Raw genomic sequence first — 11216 nt, forward strand, 5'->3', positions numbered from 1 at the left:
GGCCAAACATGTTCACTGGAAGAAAGATAGCCTCTTTAATAAATGGTACTGGGAAAACTGGCTTTCCACATGCCAAAGACTAAAACTAGACCCATGTCTCTCACCATGCACTAAACTAAAATCAAAATGGATCAAAGATCTAAATATTAAAACAGAAACACTAAATCTGCTGGAAGAGAGAATAGGTAGAACACTTGAGGACATAGGAGTAGGTAGACTTCAGGAACAAAATCCAGACCACATGGCAAATACTACAAAGAATCAACCACTGGGACCTCATCTTATTAAAAAGCTTTTGCACAGCAAAAGAAATCACAACAGAGTGAAAAGATAACCCACAGAGTAGGAAAACACTTTAGCCAGCTGCTCCTCAGACAAAGGACTAATATCTAGAACACATAAAGAATTGAAAAAAATTAGCCCAGATTTAAAGACCCAATTCAAAAGTGGGCATCTGAGATGAATAGAGACACTTCTCTGGTGAAGAAGTAGAAACACCAAATAAACATATGAAAAAATGTTCAACATCACTGGTCATTCGAGGGATGCAAATTAAAACAACGCTGAGATTCCACCTCACTCCAGAAAGAATGGCTGCTATCAAGAAATCAACTGCAAATGCTGGCAGGGCTGTGGGGAAAGGGACCCCTTCTCCACTGTTGGTGGGAACGCAGACTGGTGCAACCACTGTGAAAATCAGTGTGAAGATTTCTCAAAAAACTAGAATTACAGGTCTCATTTGACCCAGCTCTCTCCTGCTCGATACCTTCCCAAAAGAGTTACAAATATCATACCACAGTGATATATATGCACCCATGTTTATAGCGGCACATTTTTTAATAGCTAAATCTTGGAAACAACCCAAATGCCCATCAACTGATGAATGAATATAAAACATGTGTTTTTTTAATATAATGGAGTACTATTCAGCCATAAAGAAGGATAAACTTGAGATCTTTCTAGGTAAATGGATGCACCTTGAGAACATACTGTTAAGTGAAATAAATTAAACACACACGTAAATATTTCATTGTCTCTCTGGTGTGAGAAACTGAAAGTGAAATAAAGACCAAAAAAATAAATTTTGTGAAATATAAAGAAATTGTTCAAAATTATACAGAATGTGAGATACTTTGTCAATACTTAAAATGTTTTATGCAAAAAAAAGGTATAGTGTTATTAGGAAATGAGCTGAGAGATGAGATTAGCAAATGAAAATGTATTTTTAAGATCATAATACATAGTGTATTTACCATGGTTATTCTCTAACAATTTTTGTTAAGAAAAATTATTTTTTATAGAACAGCTTTTATATTTTCTTTATTAATATATACTTGTATTACATTAAAATTAAAAATTAAAAAAGAAAAAAGAAAGAGATTCTGCATTCTATGAGTTCCCATTTAATAACATAAAAATGTTTGTACTACCCAAAGCAGCCTACAAACTTAATCGTTTATTAATTGTAACCAATCTTCCTGAAAGTACTAATTACATTCTTCACAGAAATGGGAAAAATGTTCTAAAATTTCTGTGGAACCACAAAATACTTTATTACCCAAAGCAGTCTTGAGCAAATAACAAAGCTTGAGGCATCACACTATTCAAATTTAAAATATACTGCAAGGCAATACTAGCCAAAATATAAAATCAGACACACAAACCACTGGAACAGACTAAAGAATCTAGAAAAAAAGATATATATATAATTGATTTTTATAGAAATGCCAAGAATATGCAATGGGGAAAAAGTCTCTTCAATTAATGATGCTAGGAATTGGGTATCCACATGCAGAAGAAACTGGAACCCTATTTAGATCTCTGACTTTCACCAGTTATAAAAATCAACCCCACATGCATTACAGACTAAAATGTAAAACCAAAACCTATAAAACTACAAGAAGAAAATACAGTAGAAACACTTCAGGACACTGATTTAAGCATGAATTTTTTTGGACTGAACCTCAGAAGTACAGACAAGAGAAGCAAAAATAGACAAAGGGAATTGCATCAAATGAAAAAGCTGCTACACAGCATAGTGTAGAAAGAACCTACAGAATGGGAAAAATCTGACAAGTACTAATATGTAGAATATATAAAAAACTCAAACATCTCAATATAAAAAATAATCTTATTAGAAACATGCAAAAGATTTGAACAGACATTTCTTAAAAGAAGGCATACAAAGCTGAGAGTAGTGGTGCATGCCCGTAATCCCAGCACTCAGAGGCTGAGGCAGGAGGATTGCAAGTCTGAGCCTAACCTGAGCAACTTACTGAGACCCTGTATAAAAGAAATTAGAAAGACATACAAATAGCCAAGAGGTATATGAAAAGATGCTCAATGTAACTATCAGGAAAATGAAAATGAAAATCACAATGAGACATCATCTCACCCTAGTTAGAATGGTTATTATCAATAAGACAAGAAATAATAAATGCTGGCAAGGCTGTGGAGAAAGAGGGACTCTCTCATACTGATGGTGGGAATGTAAATTAGTACAACCATTATGGAAAACAGTATAGATGTTCCTCAAGACAACTAAAACTAGAATTACCATATAACCCATCTACTGGATATATATTCAAAATAAATGAAATTGGTATGTCAAAGGGACATGTATCTGTATCCCATAACAGCACTATTCATAATAGCCAAGATATGCAATCAACCTAAGTGTCCATCAATAGATAAATGTACCAAAAAAATGTGATGTGTGAACAGCAGGAAACTAATCACTAAAAAGATAAACAATATATAGATGGATGTAGAGGATATTAGGTTAAATAAGCTAGACTCAGAAAGACAAATACTGTACCATATGATCTCCTCTTATCTGCAATATAAAAATGTTGACCTCACAGAAGTAGAGAGTAGAACAGAGGTTACCACAAACTTGAGAGGTTGGTCAGATAAAAGGAAAAACTCTTATGTTCTATTGCACAATATCATTAACAATAATGTATTGCATATTTCAAAATAACTAGAAGAGAGGTTTGTGAATATTCCCATCAAAAAGAAATGACAAATGTATGAGGTTATGGATGTGTTAATTATCCTGCTATAATCATTATACATTGTATACATGTATCAAATCACATGCTGTACCCCAAAAATATGTACAATTATATGTCAGTTCCCAAATCTGAGTATATTTGAGAACTTCAATAAACTCCAAGCAAGAAAAACTCAAATAAACTGGCACCAATACACATTACAATAAAATTATGGAACCCTAAGAACAAGAGAATTGTGGGAGCACCAAGAGAGAAATAACTTGTCTTATAGAAGGGATCCTCTGTAAGATTAACAGCTGTTTTCTCCTCAGAAACTATGGAGGGCAGAAGGCATGGGATGACATATTTAAGGTCCTGAAAGAAAAAACCTGACAACCATAAACTGTATATTAGGGAAGACTATCTTTTAATGATGAAGGTGAAATGAAGACATTTCCAGTTAAACAAAATCTGAGGAGTGAATTAGCAGTAGACTTGCCCTTCAAGAAGTGCTAATGAGAGTCTTTCATGTTAAAATGCAAGTACACCAAACAACATCTTGGAGCCATGAGAAAAATAAGAAACATTAGTAAAGATAACTACATAGGTTAAAAAAAAAGTAGAATAATCCCTTCAAATTCATAACAAAATTATTTTCAGTCTAGAACCCTCGATGTTACCAATCTAGCATGAAGTGGGACAAACCCATAGGCAGATATGCCAGATCTTGGTGATCCTGGGGATGTGCTCTGTCAAATCCAGGAGTAAGCAGAACAATGAAGAGCAGATGAGAAAAACACTGCCCCAATCAGCAGAGAGATGAAGGTCCAAGGGCCAGCTGCTCGTAGGTCTGGGGATGCCCTATCCCAACTAAGTGAAGGGAGGAGAGAGAGGAGGTCACCAGTGAAACATGAAAATGATAGATGAGTAGGTATGTTTGGCCAGTTAGTCAGACAGCTGGAAATAAGTCACTGATACACACATAGAAAACAAAGGTATTATCAACTCCAGGGAAATCAAAGAGGCTAGTTAAAAAAGCAAGGTAATGAAGGGTATGTGTATGGCTCAGTGGTGGACAATATTGGTATTGTCATAAATATGTGAACAGCGTTGGCTCTGAGGCCCTGTGTCCTCACCTGTACAACCAGGATGCTATGGCTCACATCATAGAGTCTTTGTGAGCATGATGTTGATGGCAAGGGCTCAGCATGGCACTGGGCACAGTAAGAAAGGTCTGACCTGCTCAGCTGTTGCCGTTATTAATATTGTCACTCCCTACAATATGGAGTGCCATGCTGGCCAAGGCCTAAACTTAGATCAAGAAAGGTTTTTAAAGGGCTAATTCCTGCCAAAAGGGCTAAAGCCAACTCCTCTTGTCTCTGTATGTTGAGGAGAGGGATCTTTGAAGAGAAAAGGAACAGAAAAGGAACAGAGCATTGGCTCCTCATTCAGTTTAGCCATGAAAACCTACTTGAACAGAAAGGACAATAAAGCCTTCACAGATAGGAGGAATTCTTCTTCTCATTTTTAAGTCAAACACTGACTACAAACTTGGGCCAAGGGCTCTCAGTTAGCTGTTACCAGCGAGGGGCAGGCAAGGGAGGAGTCCGGTAGGAGCATGGTACATATTCCCTGAGGAGGCTGCAGCTGAGACCTGGGTGAGAGCACAGAGGACGATCTTTAATGTTGCTTTTGTTGATCATGAAGGAGGAGGGAAAAGAAGAGGTGGAGTGAGAGGTGGGGGACAAGGGAACGATGGCTTTTTATTTCTGTTAGTTGTATATGACTTCTCACCAGGCTTTTCTGAAATATTACAAATAGTCTGGGACCTGCCCCTCACTGCCCTACTCCCACTTAACAAGAACTTTCTCAAGGTTGCGAGCTGCTGGCCCTGGGTCTAAAGTCAGAAGAACTTGTTTAGGTCCTGAAAGAACCATTTGATTCATTTCTTAGTTTTCTGTTCATCAAATGAGGACCATCGTTTCTACCTGCTGTGATTTCTGCCTCTTGTTAGCTCATTCTGAAAACCATTTCACCACCGTGTCAGACTGTGTGTGGGAGAAAAATGCCTGTGGCAGGAACAGCATGGCTGAGTCACATTGGCAGAGGGCCTGGACCACACAAGACCTCGGTTCTCTTGCCTGTGAATAGGATCAACAGCTTCCCTATATAGGTTTCTCCCATGTGTGTGTGATAAAGCAATACTATACAATAAGACAGGCCCTTGCCTTGCCTCCATGGGCTTTTCCCACAAAATGTTTTGTTCCAAAAATGTAACAGTTTGTGGTGCTGGGCAGCACTGCTGCCCAATGTATCAAAATGTTTTGAAACTGTTTGAACTGTGTGACCTCTCAGGAATGTTCTGTTAGCTCTGCCCCTTTCGAGAATCTTCCGTAACTCTGACCCCACCCCCCTCTGCTTCAGTGAAAATGCTTGCCTACCCCTAGATCCCTATATAAGGAGGCTTCAATTTCTGGTGAGGTGCTCAGACTTTAGAATACTATCTCCTCTGAGCCAAATGGAGCAATACATGGTTTTTCTCCACCTCTTTGAGTGACCTTTGGATTCTTCAGTCTTCAAATTTCTGTAGTTGTGATACTGAGCTGTAACACTTGGCTGTGCTTCAAAGCTTTAACACTTGGCTATAGCACTGAGCTGCTCTGCTTTGCTACAACATGTGATTGACATGTAGCTGGCTTAAGGCATGGTGTTACTATGAATGGTTATTCTCACATACATAGTATAAAATATAATGGGTTAATAATGATCATATAATACTATAAAAGAATTGTAATATTAATGACAATATTCTTACAGTTAAATAGGAGCAAGACACAGGAGAATGGCCACAGGTAATAACAGTATACTTTACATTTCCAAAAGCTAGAGAAAGAATTTTGAAAGGTGTTACCATAAGGAAATAAGTGTTTGAGAAGATAGATACGTCTACAATTTATACACGTGTCAAAACATCACATGGTTACCCATTAACAAGTACTATCTTTGTATGTATTAATTAAAAATTAACTTTAAAAATATTCTACTTCCATTGTTTCATTCATCTCTGAATCTGATGCCTTCCCAAGTACCAGGTACACAGAAGGTGCTTACAGATGAATGACTCCCTTGTGCATAGGCGTCCTCTGTGCAGACTGAGTGGAACTCAGTGGCATGAGCAGTGCTGCACCTTCTTACCCTGCGTCAACCCTTCCCACCTGTACCTCCTCCATCTTAGCAGGACCTCAGAGGGTCCTTCCTGGGATAGGAAATCAGGAATCCTAGCTCTTGCTTTCCAAACTCAGAAGAAAGTGACTAAGCAGAAACACACATAGGAAATAATTTCTCCCAGATGAAGAAACAACCCAACCAAAAGTTTAAAGGTGAGAAAATAAAAATATAAAAAGTTATAGAGAAGAAACTATTGGATGATTTCTTTACAACCTTGGAGTATAAAAGGCCTTTAACTACGACCCCCAAACCCAAAATTCATAAAAGGAAAGATTGATAAAACAGATTGCAAAAAATTAGCAATCAAACAAATAAAAACCTTCTTCATGGAAATAAACACCTTAAGGAAAGTCCAAAGACGTATGAAAAATGGGACAAAACACTTGCAGTTCTTCTATGAGCGATTACCAGAAAGGGAAACACCAACTACTCAGTAGAAAAATAGGCAAAGGTCATGAAAGAGACAGTCTATGGACAAAAGTATCACGTCAAGATGCATGCTCTCATTCAGAAAGAACAGACAAGCTGCAGTCACATGGGTATCATCTTCCTCCACTACAGTTTTTCAAATCCAAAGGTTTAATAACACCTTCTGTTGGCAAACCCATAAGGAAAGCAGCATTCTCACTCATTGTGGAAGGAGAGTAAATTGGCTAACCCTCATGGAGCACCTCTGGACAATATTTGTCAAAATTACTGATGACCCAGGGATTAAACCCAGATTTATCCTACAGGGAAAACTGATGAATGCATTGCAGTAATGTTTGTAATAACCAAAGATTGGCAGTAACCCAACTATCTGTCAGTAGGGGATTGACTAAGTAAACTACAGTACACTTACCTACTAGACTATTCTGCAACTATTTTAAAAGATTATGGAGATGCTGAGGATATAGCTCTGTTGCAGAGTGCTTGCCTAGCATGTGTGAGGCCCTGGATTCAATCCCTAGCACCCCCACTAACACACACACACACACACACACAAATTACTGAAGACATATTCATTCTTTGTATACACATGTACACAGAAGCATTACCAATGAGCCAAAGACAGGAAATGTTCATTGATCAATGAATGGATAAACAAAATGTGATATATCCATAAATATTATATAGCCATGACAGTGAATGAAATTCTGATACATGCTACAATGTGGACGGTCCTTGAAAACATTGCACTAAGAGGGGACAGAAAGTCACAATATGCCACATATCACCTGATTCCACTGCTATAAAATGTCCCATACAGGCAAAACTATAGAGATGGAAAGAAGATGAGTGGTAATCTTAAGCTAGGGTGGACAGTAGTGAAAGGTGACAACACTTCTTTTTGGAGTATCGAAATGTCCTGAAATTAGAGTATAGTGATGACTGCACAACTCAGTAAATATACAAAAACAGAATTGTATGCCTTAAGTGGATAAATTTTAGGGCGTGCAAATTATGTCTCATAAAGCTGTTGGTCTTGGGGGGCAGGTGGTGAGCAGATGGGGGAGAGGAGGGAAGAAGGACTTTCTGTTGTGTGTCTTCTATCCTTTCTCGGTGTCAACCCCTATGACTATACTACCTATTCGAAAGTGAATTTCAAATTCCAAAGATCAAGCAAAATTAAAAAGATACCGCTTTTAATTTGGGCAAGGAGATGAGAGGGAGGGAACTAACTCTCACCTTGGACTCACTGCAAGTTGATGGCTTAGTGGACAGCAGGTTTGATGGTACAAGGGCAGCCCCAAAAAGGCTCCATGGCTCATTCACAGCCTGCAAGCCACCAAAGCCCACTGGACTGGACATTTAGAGAGTGACCCACTGACCACATGGAGGATAATCAACTGACCACAAGGTGCTCTCTTCTGCCTACCCCCACCTGGGCCTCTGTAAAATCCCAGAGCCTCCATCCTGTCCCAGAGAGGGGCGGGAAATCCCCCAAAAGTGACACCAGCCAAGGGGAACAAAAGCTTGAGAAAGAAGCTCTATTGGTGAACAGGGGAGAAAGGAGGAATTCCTTTCACTCACGGAGCCTGTAGCTAGGCTCACACTTGGCTGTGGCAGGGCTCAGGCACAGGGGGAGGCTCTCCCTGTACTTTGAAACCAGACAGCAGCCATGAGGGACGATTCTTAGATCCCTCTGAGGGGCCTTCCTGGTATGCTTGGCTAGTTACCAGGTGCTATATACCAAGAAAGACCTCTGTGGCCAAAGCAGTTAGAAAAATCCTTGGTTAAAGAAAGTCACAGCCAGATAGTAGCTTACATTACTTAAAAAAGCCCTGGACCATGCCAGCACCATGATTTGGTGGGTCTCCTCTGCAGTTGCTCATCAGCAATAAACACTCCAACAGATAAGAGCAAAGAATATTTCTGACCCAAATCGGGTTCAACACTCTCTTTTGGAGGTTTCAGTAAAGACATTTTTATTTTTTCAATCAATTTATGCCTTTGTAAAATGGACAAATAACAAGACGAGCTACTACTCTGTTCTGATTACCTTGAAAGAGAAAGGAAAGACTTGAATTTCTCAGTACTAGTTAAGATTATGTGAACACTGTCACCATTATTCTTTTTTTTGGTGGAGGGGAGTACTGGGCATTGAGCTCAACATTATTCTTTAAAGAAAAAATATTCCAACAGTTTTAGAACAGAATGAGATTTGAAACTACAGCTGTTTTCCTGCAATTTATTTCTTTTATGCAAAATATTTTTTCTATTTGAGCAAATAAATTCCTATTAAAGCAAATTAAGCAAATTTCTATTAAATTTAATTAAGCAAATTTCTATTAAATAAATTAATGTGATGCATTTTCATTCTATTGGTTTTATATTTTTGTTTAATTTAATTTGTAAAGGCTTTAGCTTTTATTGTTATATGAGAACTACAAGCAAGAAAATTATATCCCTATTTTATGTTGGTTAAAAAAAATAAGAAATATTACAATAAAAATACTTTCAGTTAAGTAAAAGTCAAAGCATTTTTTAAACTGCAGGCCTTCTCAGAGCCTTTCCTTGTGATTCTTCAAAAGAGGGTCTGACAGATTTAGAATGCTTTTGTGTTTTTGAGGGACATCTACGGGGTGGCAGCTGCTCTCCATGTCATAGGCCAGGAAAAGTTCTCCCCCAGGGTTGCAGAGCCAATCTATGAACAGTAGGAGCTGGAACTCCTTCCTTCCTGGCTGGCTGATTCCACAGCCTGAAGCAGCCTTTGGGTGCTAGGCTCTCAACCCCTGGTCATGGTACCCAGGATCATTTCATCCCATGTCAAGGAACCTTCCATCACTGCCATGTCCAGCTCTCTAAGAAACTTCAAGTACTTGAGCCCCTTGGCTCAGGATGTGTCTGGACAAGTTGTTGCAGGACACAGATGAGAATCAGAGAAAAGACATGCTCCAAGCTCAGGAACCTAGGCTGTGCCCTTCCCAACATGGGCCTTGGGTCCACCCACACGGAAGGACAGGAGCCCTCTCATCTGCTCTAAGAGGCAGGGTCTTCCAAGTAACATCTGCCTTTGAGCAAACCTTTAAAACCCAAGCTGATGAAACACTGCAGGATAAACAGTCCCGTTTCCTTAACAAATAATCAGCAAGGAAGAAACAACAACAATGATGAGACAGAGCAGGAACTCAACTAGGTTACAACATACAACCAAACGTCTAATGTGGTAGGGGGCTGGAATCCTGATTTGAACAAATCAATGAAAAAGACACTAACAGAAAAATTAGGTACGTCTGGACACTGACTGGCTACTAGATAACATTTAATAGTGATAATAGCATGATGTCTAGTTTTGGGGATTGTTTAGAATTTTTAAGAGATGAATCTTGAGATGTCTATAAACCACACCACCTGATGTTGGGGATTCGCTTTAAAATGATCCAGTAAAAGAGGGAAGTGGAGCCATATCATCCCAAAGGGAAAAATCCTGACTATGGCACCCTCCAGCTGATTCCTCTCCTGGAAAGCAAGACCCACACCCCCAAATGGTCCAGACTCAGGCTCTGCACGTGCCTGGCTGCAGGCCAGAGGCCCCTTCAGACCCCCACCACTAGGCCCCTTCCCATGCCCCCACCCCCGTCCCTGCTACTCACAATGCGCCTCCGGCCCCTGTGGCTCTGGTTCCTTGCCTGCTCTGTCCCAGACTACTCATTACTCAGGGGGTTTATTATTAGCCTGAGATTTGATTAGTGCCTAGGCTGCACTTCCTGGGTTTTTCCCTCAACCTGAAGGATGTAAATCAGCGGCCTCCCTCCCACCTCTGAGCCTGCGCACTCAACCCCAGGAGCCAGGTTGGGCAGCATGGGTGCAGCTCTCCAGGTTCTGTCAGCGCTGTCCACTGTTTTGCACAGAGCAGCCCCCACTTCCATCCCACCCCCTGGCTCTAGGATGAGACATCTCTGGTGTGGCCCAGGTAGTTTCAGATGCCCCCTGGCCCACCTTGGGGCCAATCTCTTGCCCCTCCACACACCCTATGCCAAACCAGCTCTTGGGAAACCTAGCCTAAGATCTGCATGGCTCAGGCTCTTTCCCTGTCCTGAACAAACTTCTATTTCATTGCCTAGTCCTCTCCTTCTGTCCCTCCTTCAAGACTCAGTGAAGGCCTCACTCCCTCCCAGAAACCATCCCTGATGGCCCAGCCTGTTAGGTGCTCATTTTTGTCCTTCATTAGCCCTCTCCTCACACCTGTCAGAGCACTGAAGATGCTGAGGACTAGAGCCAAGCACCCTGAGTTTGAGTCTTGAGTCTGTCACATACTAGCTCTAGGCTTTGTTGGCAATTTCTGTAGGTAGTGTTCTGTGCCTCCATGTTCTGTTCCGTGAAATAGGTAAAAAACATTGCCTGTCTCACAAGCCATTATGAAAATGAGAGGAGTTTAACAGTCATATTCTTAGAGCAAGTTCATGACACACTCAGTTCTCTACAAATGACAGCAAGGATTAACACTGTGACCCTGAATTGTATTCTAGGACCTTCCCTGTTTTCTAGGACCTTCCCAAGCCTTTTGAA

The 11216-nt window shown here is 40.1% G+C and overlaps 1 protein-coding gene across 1 annotated transcript in view; it reads right to left on the reverse strand.

Moving 5' to 3' along the window:
* The window catches only part of Tnfrsf13b (TNF receptor superfamily member 13B), a 42897-nt gene extending 32486 nt beyond the window's left edge, over window positions 1-10411 (reverse strand). The window contains exon 1 of the mRNA XM_013067030.3: window positions 10301-10411. The gene's annotated coding sequence lies outside the window, so the exon portion shown is untranslated. The remainder of the gene's footprint in view (window positions 1-10300) is intronic.
* Between the last annotated feature and the right edge of the window lie 805 nt (window positions 10412-11216).

This window comes from Heterocephalus glaber, unplaced genomic scaffold, assembly GCF_053883595.1.
Source record: "Heterocephalus glaber isolate CG9 unplaced genomic scaffold, H.glaber_assembly_v1.0 deba00001813, whole genome shotgun sequence".
In the NCBI taxonomy this organism is placed as follows: domain Eukaryota; kingdom Metazoa; phylum Chordata; class Mammalia; order Rodentia; family Bathyergidae; genus Heterocephalus; species Heterocephalus glaber.